Here is a 15,073-nt window from a genome sequence, read left to right on the forward strand (position 1 = left end):
ATCGATCTGAGGGATGACCCTTGGGAGGTCAACAGCTTGACCCTTCCTGGCGGATGTTTACTTCTCCTCTTCTTAAAGGAATTAAGGACCAAGTAGAATAGTAAGTTACAGAAAGTATTCCCGATGACTAGCTTGTGTCCTGTGGGATGGGATGCCTGTTTATGCATATACAGCTAAGCAGCAAGTAACCTGATAAATGTGATACTTCTGATCATGTCTTTTTTTCTTGCAACTTGGTTTTACTAATGAAATCAGAACTCCCATGCTTACAGTAGAGTCGCTGTGGTCATCCCAAGTAATTGTGTGAAGCAAAATGGTAAGCCTAGAAACCTAGCAAATATTTTTTTCATTGCAGCAAAACACTGCCTGGGTTGCCCTGAAGGATTTGATGCAATCTGTTGCCAGAGACTTGTAACTCGACTGGATGGAGCGTGGGCTGGATCACATGGCAGGTCCTGCTGGTGCTGTTAGTGGTCTCTGCAATATGTGAGACCAGTTCGTACCCCAGTGGAGATGGTCCCAGATCAGAGCTCGTGTTCTGAAGGACCTCATATTGAGTAAGGCAGCAAGGACATGGCTACAGGAAAAACATGAATGCTCAAGCCAAATCTTACCTCCTGCCCTCCCCATGTGTACCTTGCAGTAGAAGTGTAACTGACCGCTTGGACCCACTAAACAAAATAACTACCCAAAATCAGACCCCTCTGCAAGACAATTTACAGATGAGTTTCCAGCTGAAGACACAGCACAGAGGCAGGGATGAGTGGTCAGGAGTGGGGTGTTAGCAAGGGGAGCTCTTTAAACTGTTGTGAGAAATATCCCTGAAACCATGGGCTGCTCTTCATCTGTGCAGCAAGCAGAGGAGCGAGGCCACCGGGCACAGCCCTGGGGTCCCAGGGTCCCAGCCGCTGTGGTGTCCCCAGCCTGCACAAAGACAGTATCTGAAATAACGTGAAGTATGGCATAAGCAACCCATGGGAGAAGGGCATGCGGAAATAGAGCAGGAGACGTTTTGTAATTGTAGAAGCAACTGACAGTATTATAAAAGACTATAAAGCAGAGATTTGCAAGAATGCGTAGCTTGAAAATTTGGGATGAATTGGCTAAGCAGGTCCATGACTAATCACAGAGGTCCATTGTACGACTGAGTCTAACCTCTTGTTTAATGAAAATACTTCTCTGAATAAGTCTCATTCAAACTACAGTAAATATCTCTGCTTAAATAAAATGTCCAGCCTTAATATACAACATTTTAAATGACAGAGAAGTTACCCCAACCTTTGGTAAATAGTTCGAACAGATAATCAAGCTCTCTGTTTAAAACTGTCATAGTATTTCTAGCACAAATTAATCGGGGTGGAGTGTCTAATTGCTGGTAACTGGATCTGTTACAATGCTGGGTGCCAAACTGGCAAGCTCTTATTATCGGATTTCTGCTTCTGAGATGAAGCCTTTGCAGGAAAGGAGCTGTGATTTCCCCCGGTGAAGACCCGATCTGCAGCGGCTCTGGGGCCAGCCCGTGCTCCGGGCCAGCGCGGGGTGTGGAAATACGTGGGAGAGGGCATCCCAGTGTGCCCCCACTGCTGGGCTGAGACGGGGGGGGCCTTGTTCTCAGAGGGCACGGTGGCTTCTGGCATCAGGGGCAGCGTTCCTGCTCACGGGTGCTGGCTCTTGGCCGCTGGCCGTTCCCCCCCATGGCCACCCTGGCTCTGGCCGACGAGCTGCCTCCTGCCCGCTGGCCTCGGGAGAGACCCCAGGAACTACTTAGAGACCTGTTCAGCAGAGTTTATTTTGACATGGGGTGGAAGCTCTGGAAGGTCGGACCTGTGTTTGTTGCAGTGGTTTGCCAAAACCACTGTTGGTAACCCAAGTTTAGCCTCTGTCACATTGAAAACGTGACTAACAAAAGGGACATGTTTCAGGACTACATGATGGTTGCATTTATACGTTTATTTTTAACTAGGGGTCCACTGTCTGGCCAATTACAAAGCCTGAATGCTGCTGGAAATCACCAGGGCTGTCTTTGGTCAGACCTGTTGTACTCATGGTTCCTCTCTCCCCGATGGGGACAATGTGGACGCTGATAAACCCTATCGAGTCGCCCCTTTGTGGTCTTCTGCAGCTCTTTGGCCTTGTCCTCCTCTCCCTGGAGCTGGGAATATGCATTTTTCAGTAAACCTCCCTCCTTCCCCGCATTGGGACAGTGTCGAGCGGTGTGTAATTAAGGAGACCGTGATAACATCTAATGATTCATTTACTGACATCCTTTAAAAAGGGAGCTCTGCCTCTGTCCCCTCTTCTCCTGGGTTTCCTTCCCTCCTTGCCTTACGCTGGGGCTGACAGGGAGCCTGGAGCTATTCTGCAGATTAAATGGCGGCTACGCCACCTGCTTCTCAGTTGACTGGTTTTTGTCCACGTTGACCATTTTCTCTATTTTAAGGCTGCGTTTTAGAAAGTGGGGACTCTGATTTCTTTTCCCTTTTTTTTGAACCTACATGAGCCATACTGCTCCCTGATCGCTCCTGCGCCATGGAAGTGAAACATCTCTCGGTCGAGTGCAACACCTTTGCTGCAGTGCCTCAAGGGGACTATAAAACAGATGGCCTCATCCTGGGTCATTTTTCTTTATTGATGTTATTGCTGAGCCCTGTGCTATGGCAACCGAAGGAGCTGTACTCTTTGGAGCTGGAGCAGGGCGGAGGGAGGAAGGATTCTGAAGTTGCCGTTTGGGACCAGCCCTGCTCCAGCAGCCGCAGCTCGGCCGGCGCCCCGCCAGCTCGCTGCGGCGCGGGTGTTTATCCAGCACGGCGGTGAGTCACGGGTGCCATGCTCCACCAAAGCCACCTCCGGCAGCTTCCCTGTGAATCACTGCAGCCTGAGAAGACTTGCAGCAATTCCTGGGCCACCAGAAGGATGATGTCATTGCCTGCCCAGGGGAATAAGGGTAAAGTCACGTGGAGCTCCGCTCTCGGAGCTGGGGAAAATGGCATCTCAGCAAAGAGTTTGCGGGTGACCTAACCGGGCACATGATTCAGTGTTATGGGACCAAACAACACAAAGATCCTTCTTGCAGGGAAGGAAGGAAGAGACTGCGAGATACATACAAATAATTTGAGGTGGCTTTCATAACAAAACCTGTAAGGCAAGGAGGAATGATATGGCACAGGGTCCACAAAGGATTTAGCTTTAATTATTTCTCTTTGCATCGCCTGTTTTCATGTACGTTTATGACTCTCCAAGCGGTATTGCCTATCCTGGGTGATCACGACGTGAAGTCTGATGATGTAATCTTTGCATACAGTGTCCTGCCCTTGCAGCTGAGTTACTGTGATACTGGTTCAAACTTACTTGCCAAACCCAGCTGAAGGATTTCGTCAAGTTTAACTCCAGCTGAAGTCAAATGCTTTTGACCCTTCTGAACAATTAATTCCTGACTGTTTTCCATTTCCATTGGATTTGTCATTATTTCAAAGAGGTTGGTTGCTGATTTCTGAGCAGGCATCAAGTGGTCTTTTCTGATTTCAAATATGAAAAATAATAACCTTGCGCTCCTTCTCCTAAGAGGAATCTTGAAATGCTATGGAAAGTGCTAGTTATTTATTTTAAATGTGTGGTCTTGTAAAATCAAGACCAGTGCAGAAAATTAGTAGATTTTTTTTTTATCATCTTGAAATTGTACAAGGCTAAGAATTTTACAGAAATTAAAAATCAACTCATGTTTTGTCAAGAAAAGCCAGTGGGGTGGATTTGATGAAGCTGGAATTTGCATCTGTGACAGTGAAGCAGCTCAGAGCTGTTCCTTGCCTCTCTTGCTGGCAGCCAGAGCTCAGACCTCAGGAGAAAGAGGAGGAAACTTCATCCCAGAGATCCCTGGGGTTTCAAGGTGCTGCACCTGCTGGCTCCAAAGCGTGCACCCGGGCTGTCGGCGGGGAGCAACTCCCACACGTGCGAGCTCCTTGAGCTATGAGCACGATGGCCGTCATCCCTCTTCCCAGGCAAGGCATCCCCACGCGTCGGTGCTAATTGGACAGTGCTGACAATCCCCTAAGTTATGTTTTGTCAGCTGCTTTCTGTTCCTTGACTCTGTTAGGTGTATGTTGGTGGCTAACCACATTTAACAGCATGGGTTAGATAATGAAATTGTTGGGCAAAGCACTGATAGGACTGAAGAAACTGATCCCAGATGGGACTTCCTCGCCGCAGACCATCAGACCGTGCCACCAAGGCCCCCCCGCACTCACCTCCATTGACTTCCCCTTACCCAGGCCCGACGTTGGCGTGCATCACAGAAAAGCCTCGTGAAAATCTCACTGAGGATGCATGTGGTGGTTGTCAGTGGCACGCTGGTCCAAAGGTACCAAGCCCCATACTTGAGGTACTTGTGAAAATTGGCCTGGTACGGTACATTTTCCTCCTTCCACTCAGCTTCCCAGTCTGGTTTTAACATTTGTCCATCTTGGGTCATCCCGATTCCTTCCCCAGTAAAAGGGACAGGCTGCTAAACTGGGGCGCAAAGGATCCCTCTGCACCTGCGGGTTGCACTGCGTGACCTGGGAAGCTTGTTAATGGTTTTGCAGGTAAGATGGAAACTATCAGATAAAAGGCACTCTGCCTTCTCCAGAACAGCGACATTGCTAGTGCAAGCGTGTGCCTGAGCACGGCCCGAGCCAGAGCCGGAGCACTGAGGGCACTATTTGCACGGCCTCCGTGAATACCAGCTCTGTTCTGGCTTGCAGGGTTTTAAGGAAGTGAGCTGCAATCGCGATGACATCAGGCAGCTAACGTAGAATTTGGGCTCAGTGAACTCTGAACGCGCCCGCTCCTTGTAGGTGAATCTGGAGCCTTTTGAAAGGACTTTCCTCAGCCGCTGCACTCGCTCTTTTGAGTCATGACCGCAGCGTGCGCGGCGCTGCCCAAATGCAGCAAATGACACAAGACTTGCTCTTTGAGAGAGGTGTCTCAACAGCTTTCAGTGCGGCCTGTTGGGTAATCTTGGAAATACTGATACTTTCCTCTTGAACAGGTTTTAAAAAGTTGGAGCATGAAGGGATGTGGGGCGGTCGCTGCTCCCTGCATCTCACTCCCGTGGGAGCTGGAAGTGTGGCACCTGCAGCTGGTCCCCCCAGGCTGCCTTTACTCTCCAAAAGCTTTAGAGACGAGGAGGTGGGCAATGGAGCTAAAGTCTTTGAATCATGGCTATAAATGGAAGAGGGTTTTTGTGACGTTCTCCAGTGAAGTGGCTGAAAAGCAAAAGCATTTGGAAATGTTCTGGGCGCAGAGGAAACAAGTTGTTTATTATCCCGCAGCTCTCTTGGGCCCATTTTATGCACAAATATGGCCAAAAATGATTTTTGAAGAGCTTGCATAGTGATGGGGAAGGACAAAGGAGCAAGATCTGTTGGTTGGTTGCCCTGCTTGCCGGAGGGGAAAAGCAGCCCTGGGGGCCTCATGCTGGGGAGGGGATGCCCTGGGGAGAGGATGCTCCTGGGGGACCAGAGGTGGCCAGAGGTGAAGCACAGCTGGTGTATCACTGATGTTCACCATAATACAGCCATAGGAGCCTGCTCTTAGTCCTTCACCCGTAGCCTCTGAGCCCGGGCAGCCTGTTGTGCCGCTGGGCATCGGTGTGTTGGCAGTGACCAAGCCGGGGCCACGGTCCCACCGGGCGCTGGAGGCGGCGCAGCTCCTGCCTCCGCTTTCTGCAGCGGGGAGCACACAGGTGGGCATGGTGGGGACCTCGGCCACCCCGGGGAAACCTGGTCCCTCTGCCCCCAGATCAGCGCTCAGCCCTGCAAGCCAGGCGCAGGCACCTTGTTTTCATGAATGGGAAAGCTCAGTGTGCACCAGTATTTTTTCCCCTGTCTTTCATCAGTTTATTCATCATCATAGGATTGTGTTAATGTTCATCTTGGCCCAGTCCAGGGGTGTATTGCATCTGCTGGGAACAACCAACGGCCACAGCCAAACCTTTGCATTTGAGGACAGATACCTGGGGCTGCGCGAGATGCACGCCCTAACATTAACTGCGTGACTACAGGAATCTTCGCTGTTGGCTTGGTGTCTTAATCACTGCGACTCCAGTGTAGCCCAGCGTCTGAGCAGAGGGCTTCCTTCCTGGTATGCGCCTGCGGTTAGCTAAATGTACCATGAGGCATCCAAAATACGAATTAAAGGTCAATACAAAGCCCTTTACAAGGCACTTTGGATGAAGGAAATATGCTGTATGTATGTGGTATATAACACAAAATACTGTAAAGACTCCTTCCTTTCTTTAGGGTGTTTTACATCATCTGCTGTACACAGAGCTCTGCTGCTTCTCTGGCTATTCTTGTTATTTTGAGTTTTTCAGAAGTAGGATGCCGATGCTTTCTAGTGAGGAATCTGGCTCTACTGCCACGCATTGAAAACGAAGCTTTGCTATTTGTTTATTTAATTGTTTAAAGCAAGAAAGGAGGAGGAACCTGGGAGAAGAGCGTGGGGCATGAGGTGAGCAAGACGAGCAGAGCCAAAGGCATCAGCGGGTAGTGACCAAGAGGTGTGAAAAGTCAGCAGGTGGGAGCAGGTGCCCGGCGTGATTCCTTGCAGAAGCAGCTGCTCCGGGAGCCGTCGGGTTGAGGCATGCACCACGTAAGCGGTAAGCTGTTTGTCATTACTCAGAGGAGCAAGACAAATGAGAAATCAATTGAACATCAAACCATTGTTGCTGATTGCCTATGTTGAAAATAAATGATTCATTGACTGCTTTAATTGATTCATATACGTGGCAAGGAGTTCCACTCTTGATTTACAGACCTTTCCACCAGTCAGGCAGGAAAGTCTTGCTCCCACTCACTTTATTTGTGCAACAAACATCCTTTTCTCTTGGCGTGGATTAAGCCAACCCACTTAGAAATTTTTTTTTCTCTCTGTTTACTTTGCCTTTAAGTGATTGGTAACTCCACTCACTTACATGGTGCTTTTTTTTTTTTTTTTTTTTAAATTTTGATTTTATAATGGAGGAGCCTGGAAGGGATGGGGATGGCTGTGTGCACAGTGCTGGGCTCTGTGCCCAGCAGGGCGAGCAGATGACCCCATCCTCAGAGAGCTGCAGTCTACAGCGTACCATGGATTTACAGTGTGCACTGCCAAATCAGTGGGAAAGGGGACGTTTGGAGATGTAAAAGTCTTTTGTAACTCCTTGTGTGCTAAACTGTCTTGAAATCTGTATGCCCTCTGTAGATAGAAGCGGTTGCTCGCAGGGGCTGACCAAGACTGTGCCTCCTCCCTGCTGCCGTGCCTCTGTTTACCCACCAGCCCGAGGAGGAGGTGTTGGAGATCTGCCTCTGCTTTTCCACAGCAGTTCGATAGAGTCGTCAAAACAGAAGGGAAACAAGGGGGTGTTTGCTGTAGGTGAGGGGAAGGGATGGGGAGGGAGGTGTATCCCGGCTTGCGAAACCGGTGGGTGGTACCGCGGTGGGGAAAGGCGTGAGGAGAGCTGCAAGAACAGGGAGGTTGCCCCCGGCTGATTCGGGAGGGCAGGTCTCCAGCAGTGCTGGCCGGAGGGGAACATAAGTGGAAAAAGGAGGGAAAAAGGAATTTGACGGTTGCCTCAGAGTGCACCAGGCGGCTGAGGCAGAGGCAGCCTCTCGCGAGCTCTGCGTGCCCCCGGCCGTGCCAAGGGGGACGGCCTGACAGCCCCTCCACCATCCCAGCTGTGTGGTGGCCACCGCATCCGTTGGGTTGCGTGGTTTCGCCCAGGTTTCTCTGTGTGTCCTGAGGCCAGGCTGCAGGGAAGCGGGGCGAGCTTTCTGGGGAGAACCTTCTCCAGGTGAAAATACCACAATGCCACCAAGCTCCTTGATCTGCCAACAACCACGAAAGAGATGGCAACCAGCAAACTGGGTCCGAAACAGGAAAACAATGGCAGTCTCTTGCAGTTATTTGCCACCAAGTAGAAGAGTCATAACTCAGTTGCCCAGGGGATGATTAAGGATGGAGCCTGACCAGCTTTTAACGTGATGCAGCCCACAGGTGCTGTTGTAGGATGAACTGGATTGCAGAATTTAGCTGACTAAGAAATAATACTTTCCACCAGGTTGTTTTTCAGCTGGATCTTTTTTTTTCCCACCCAGCTCTTTGCACCAGTGCTGGGGCTGGTGGGGCGGGAGAGGCAGCGCAGGAGAGGGCAGCAGCAGGGTGGGCAGGAGACGTGTTTTTTCCGTAACGGTTCTGCTTCACTCCACACCACACGCTGGGGCTCAGGCTGGCAGTAACCGCACCAGCCTGGTGTAAAGGTGCTGTATGCGCAGGGCTTCTTCATGATTTGATCGACTGACGTTTTTGGCTTGGTCTGTTTGGCAGTGAAACGGCTAACAGTGCCACCACGTACATTGGTCTTTTTTTTTGGGTGACATATTTTTGCGTTGTACTGGAAAGAATTCACCTCCTGTGTCAGTCTGCTTGAGGGAGCCCTCACAAATGAGAAGAATAAACCTAGAAACACCTCCTGCTCTGCGCCCGAGCTGTCTCTGGTGCTTGTGAGCCTGAGCCTCCCACCGCCTCGCAGCATAGCACAAGCGGGTTATCTGCCTTTCTGGTTTCCCTAGTCAAACCCCGGGTTCTGCACCAAAAGGGTTTGAAAGCCTGCATGGGATGGGTCCGAGTCCTTTGCTCCCTGCACGGAGATGCTGTGTGGGGAGGTGCTGGCAGGACTCGGTGCGAGCTGGCTCTCTGGCCGCAGGAGCCGAGGGGACAGCGAGCTCTGTTGAAGCTGGGTCCAGTTGTTCCTCTCTTTGGTGTGCAACTCTCCTTGCTCAGCAATGTTTCACTGCAGACAGCATGGATTGGGTATGGCGAGGGAGAGCAGGATTAAGGATCTGGAACTTTGACTTCAAAATAAGGGGTTTTTTTGAGGGGGAGAGGTAGCTTGGGAGTTCAGAAGAAGCAGTCTGTGGTGAAAAGAAAGAAGAGGAAGAAAAGAAAGATGCTGAGAATGGTGCTGGGCAGATAGACGTTGTGATCAGGTAGCCACGGACAGGGACCAAAACCTGGAAGGATGCTGGCTCTGCTTGTGCTGCTTATTTCTTTTTTCATTACTGGTTAAAAGTCAGCAATGTAAATCTGGGGAGGATTCGGCATTCCCCATCTGAAGGACATACGTTAGCAGAGAAGCGCCTCTGTAAGCATTGCTTCAGCGCTGGTTCTGCAAAAAGGTTGCAGGAACTCATTATTCATGATTTTATCTTGCTACCTGAAATACATAAATAGCCTAAAGGTTCCTGTGATGGACTTCTTCCAGCTCTTTGATGTGCCAAAGATAATTTCTGTACATACTCCCTCAACCTGTCCCCACTCCCTACCTAAGGTTAATGTTTCTACTTGTTATGTTTACCTGTCTGTACTAGACTGTACGCTCTCCAAGGCAGGGACCTTGCCATCTTTCACGTTGAAGTACCTTGAAGGAGTTGTAACATCAACAGCCTATAAAATGTGATATAAATTATCAAAGCAACGTCAACTAACACGGCTCAACTCTTCGGCCTCTTCTGTGCCAGGTGAGCTTTTCGCGGGGCTGCCGGCTGCTCCTGGCGCCGGCTCGGCACAGACTGTGCCAGCAGCGCCGGCAGCCCGGCCCCAACAGGCAGCCGCTGTCAGGAGAGCGCGTGGTGCCCTGCAAGCGAGTCCGGTGGCTGCTATGATGAGCGGGGTGACAGACCCCGTGCCCACCTGCAGCCGGGCTCCTGATGAGGTGCCAGCAGCGGCGAGGCTTTTTTGGAAAGCAGAGAAAAGGCTCTCCTTGCTGCCTGCCCCACGATGCTAGCAGCAAAGCCCTTGCCGGCAGCGCCGTGGCTGCTGGCTCTCGGGGAGGCTTCCCGCACACCAGCTGCCTGTCTGCTGGAGAGAAATCACATTGCCAGTAGCAGGACCCCGTGCCCCCGCTGGTTTAAAAGCTCTGGACTACACCCCAGAACTTTTAATAACTCAAGAGCCTCACGGCACTCTGGATTTTAGTCCCCTGGTGTGAAAGCGTAACAGTGGAAGTGAATGGATGCATCCCTGCCTTCTGGAGCTAATGCAAGAAATAGGCAGAGCCAAGCAACGCACGCTGTCCTGCCCCAGCTCTCGCATGGCTCCAGTGCGTCCCTGGGGCCGGAGCCACCATCCCGGAGCGTTTCTGGGAGCCTGCCGCTCAGGCCCACAGTCCACAGCGCGCCTGCAGCCAGTTCTCTCTTGCTTTCCCTTCTTTGGAGCCGGTTTCTTTGTGAAGCCTGGGATGTGTCAGGGAGAGACCTTGTTTTTATAACCTCCTGTTATGGCTGGAGGTGATGCCTCCGCGGTGATGGCTGGGGAGCAGACTTTGATCTGGTGCATCGATGCCTCCTCTGGGTATTCAGGCCTCTGAGTCTTACTTGCCCTGGGCAATAGTCAAGAGGATTTCCCCCAAGTAAAAAGAGCCATCAAATCTTATCAGCTGTCTTGCTATTCCTGTGTCACCACTCCTTGAAGACAGCACCTGCCACGGAGAGGTCAGGCAGAGAAATCAAGGGGTAAAAGCCCCGTGTGCAGCCCAAAGCAGCGCAGAACTGGGGGGGACAGGTCCTGGGACTGGCCCAGCCCTGTGGCACCCCCAGCAGCTCAGGCACCAGCAGCCGTCGGGCCAAGAACCCAAGTCCCAGCTGACTCCCTGCCAAGCACACGGCCTCTCTGTCTGCCCTTTAGTTTGCAGTATGAGTGGGCAGGGTGCCATCAGCAGGGTCTCACCAGCATCCGGTGGATCCCACGCAGCCAGGAAAAAACCCCTGCAGAGCCTGCTGAGCCGCTGGGCGAGGGGGCAAGCTGGGCTGAGGCTGCGGGCAGGTGGGCGTTCGGTCCTGCACATGGTCCCCGGCACCCACTGGTAACAACCCGAGGCCGGGCTGTGCGGCTGCGACGTGAGCAGGACTCGCTTTTGGATTTTGCAGCTCTTATCACCGCAGCATCCCAGAAGTCAGAGGAACAGGGGCTGGTGGAGGAGCGGGGTCAGGATTAGAGATGGGAAAGTGGGACATCCAAGTTCTGCTTCTGGCTTTACTACACACCCTTCCTTTTCTTATCTGTAAAAATGCCTTCATGTTTTTCATGCCAGTTTGGTTTCTGAAGGGTTGACCGTGACATTCGGAGGTAAACTAAGCTGAGCTATAGCGCTGTTGCACATACAGGATGCTTTTCTTCAGGGAAGCTTATTTCCAAAGGCAGGGGAGTGCCGTGCTGTTAAAGGCCCCGTAAACTGGTTGACGCGGGGAGCTGCAGACCCTACGCCCAGCCAGACTGCCGTGCTCGACGCTGGCTCTGTGTTAGACCTCCGAAGCACCTGCAGTTTTGGTTACTTCTTTTGCACATCTGCTCCTCCAGACCGCTCAAGACTTCTCCATATTTCTTTCAAACAGAGCTATTATTTCACTGACCCAGGCCTGCTATTCACTGATGAATTGGATGCTGTTCATTGCAGCTTGAAATACTATTTTGCTACTCTTAATGCTTCCCATTCATTTTCTGGGGCGATCGGATTCATAACAGCAGCTATGCAGCTTTCATTGATACTCGATGCAGCGGCAATACTCTCAGCAAAGGCTTTTTTGTACGTAGGGCTCCAAACCTTTCAACCGCGCTATCGTGGAAAGCCATAATGTCCCTTTTCTGCAATGCCCTGAGCCACCTGCAGCCCCTGAAAGGGCACATTGTTTCCCCAATTAGAGACACAACACGGGCAGTGTCTGCGCTGGGTGCAAGGGAGGGCTCTGGGTAATCTCTTTTTGCCCTTCCCCCCCCCCCACCCCCCCATCCTGTTTGAGGCTGAATTTCGGCCCATCGGCCATTTAAATCTAAACGGGAGGATGTTTGCAGGGAGGGTTATTTTAGCTGCTATTTGAGCCTCCCGATGCTGCGCTACCAGGTGGGGCCCGACTCTCCTGGGGTGGCAATCCTGCCAGGAGCAATTCCTGAGCGCTGGGGTTTTACATGAACGGCCACAGTTTTCTACTTCTTCCTCCCCCTGGAAATCCATATGTCTCTAAGTGACCAGTGTTGGGGGCGTGGGTGGGTTTTCCTTTTCTTTTTTATTTTCCCGAAAAAAGCACTTGTGTGTGGGGAAGATGCTGCGCTACTTTTTGCTCAGAGAAAAGGAGTCTGACAGCTTAGCACTGCTCAGAGACAGGAAAATTACTTTGTCTAGTGAATATTCTAAAGAGATGAAATAACAAGGCACAATCAAAATCCTCTGCTTAAAAGAAGAGCTGTCTCACTCCTGCTAAGCCAACAATTTCATTGTTTTGCTCATCTTTTGCAGAATAACCTAAGAGAAGGAACAGTGGGAATGCCTGTAAATGCTTTTTGCTAAAGAAAAAGAAGATTCAGACCATAATCCATGTTGGCAACCAGAGGAAAATATCTCTGCCCCAACCGATAAGTGGTGGTTTATTATGGGCATATCCTTGCTGGCACTTGCCTGTTTCAGTTACTCGAAAAAAAGGAGTTGTCACCCCCAGCTCGCACTGTCAAGTGCTACCCAGCAGCAACGTGGCTGCCATTTGGCATGCTGTGATACCAGCCCTTGCTTGTTTTCAGTAAACAGAGCTATGTTTTGAAGGGAATGGCAATGTTGTTGAAGAAAAACAGAGTACTTAAAGAAAGATGGATTGTACTCTGAGCTAGAAAAACACCAGAGATGGCAAAGATAATCTCCGAGCTGGCACGCTGCTGCTCCCCGGGTTTCATGGCACTGGGCGAAGTGGCTGGCAGGTTGTTATCCCACAGCCGAGGGATACAGGGAGGTGAACTTAGTGCTTCGAATCATGGCTTTTTTTTTTTTCTGCCCCGCATTTTGTCTGTCTGTCTTGTAGCTGTCTCAGAGAGGGCGGAAAGCTGGAATCACCTCTGCATCTCAGGAGTAAGAGAAGGTCACCTTATGCGCCCAGCCTTTGTAAATATTCCCCTCCTCCTTTCAAAACCTGTGCCTATGGTTTGGTCCTGCTCTGTTTCAAAGCAACTGCTGACGGTGGCATGGGGGGCTCTGGGGAAGCGGGGGGCCCAGCGGCAGCACCCTGCCAGCAAGGCTGCAGCAGGCGGGGGGGGGGAGGCCATCCCAGGCCGCCAGGCATGGTTCCTGCCAAAGCCTTGCAAAAAAAAAAGCTGGCACAGGAACAGCTCTCTGGGATTCCCCTTTCCTGCTATTCCTCTCCAGAGCTGAGCCACTTGTTTATCTTGTGGGAGAAGTCCGCAGCCACAGTTAGCTTTGCATATTTGATCCTGTCTGAGGTCATTTCTTTTCCTATCTGCAATATTTCTATTGCAAGCGCCTATAATTGTTTAATTGTGGTAACGCTTACAATTGCTCAATGAACATATTACCTCTATTGTCCCCATGATCTCAAATACAAATGTTGTGGCAGCCACCTATTGTTTGTGGGCTTAGTGACAGAGGCGCCAATAAACAAGTGCCAGAGCTAGCCCTGGGTGGCACTTGGGAGCCGATGCCTGCAGAAGCCCTGGGAGCCAGGCATGGTGCTTCCCCCCGTCCCCCCACCGCCGCGCAGCCCACCAAAGGCAAGGTTAGCGCCGAACACCTGCAGGACATCTGCTGAGATGGCTGCAGTCAGTTGACCCACAGCAGCAAATTCTGATTTTTTTTATTTTTAGAGCAAGCAGTACCCCATGCCTTTGGTTCCTGCTGAACAACCTCGGGGGTGTGGGTGTGCGGCACTCCTGAAATTCAGGCTGTACTTGAACGGGAAAAGTCAGACAGACGTGTGACAGGAATGATCAGAGATGTGCAATGCTATCTGTAGGAGATGAGACTGAATCAACTTCAGCCTAGAAAAGAGAGGACTCTGGGCTACGGCAGGGGTCTGCAACGTGACGAATAGCGGGAGGAACGGCAGCAGATGCTCATAAGACAAGAGCCAAGGGATGTTAAATGAAATCATCAGGCAGATATTTTTTGAGGCATAGAGGAGGAAGTTTTTTTCACACAGCCATAATTAATTGGTGGAACTCATTGCCACGGGATGCTTCAGGTGCCAAAACTATGCATCGGTTCAAAAAGCAATTAGGCAAATTAATGGGACAGCAGTCTACAGAGGCCTGTTAGAGCTGCTGCTGCAGATGCAGCCTGTGGCTCGGGAAGTCCCTGGGCTGCCGAGCGCCAGGATTTGCAGGGTTGCGCCAGGCTTGCCCCGCTCTGCCCCCCGTAACCCCTATGACCCAGAGCCGCAGAACGGCTGTAGCGTGTCTTCTTTTCCCAGGGCTTGCTGCGCCAGGCTGGAAATGCTCCTCTGTAAGGATTTTTCTCAAATGTAAAAAAATCAAAAGTGACTTCTAAATACCACAGCGAGGTACTGGGAGGGAGGAGAGCTGGGCAGCTCTCACTTTGAGGGGCATTACTGTGGGAGCATAAATTGGCCCCGTTTGGGGAACTGTGTTTTTTGCCTTCTTCCTCCTCCCTGACTTCATGCTGGCAGCGGTGCTGCCTGCCCAAGGGCAAGCCGAGCCACCGGGAAAGGCTACGGTGTGGGCGCTGACACGGGGCGTGCGAGGCTCTGGGGGCAGCAGGGCAGAGAGGGGAGACGGCGCCATGTTAGCTGCTCTAGCTGCGCCCTCAGCCTCACATCCCTACACCGGGACACCTCATCCTTCACCCCGGCACGCTCTATTTAATTGTGGGATGTGAAAGTGCCACTAGATGCAGGTGTAACAGCAAGAAATTGCAAGGAAACAGCCCCCACGTATAAACAGATATATATTTAGAGAGAAGGGTAGTCTGCAGGCTGTGATTAAAGTTCAGTGCATTTACATTTTAAATGCTTCAGTACTCAGTCAGTTTAGATAGCTTAATCTTTGAGAATTAGATAGCTTAATCAGACAGAAATAGAAGCTGCACAAAGAAGGCTCTGTAAAACCCCAGGGCTCTGGGTACGGGAGCCCCAAGCTCGACTTCTTTTTTGTTTAATGCAGCAGTTCACTAGGCACTTTTTAGGCAAGCGTAAAGACAAAGTGCCGGAAAGAGATTTCATGTGCGGAGATATGTAAAACAAGACCTGTGATTTGTTTATTATATTAA

This window comes from Balearica regulorum, chromosome 4 (genome assembly GCF_011004875.1).
Source record: "Balearica regulorum gibbericeps isolate bBalReg1 chromosome 4, bBalReg1.pri, whole genome shotgun sequence".
Lineage (NCBI taxonomy): Eukaryota > Metazoa > Chordata > Aves > Gruiformes > Gruidae > Balearica > Balearica regulorum.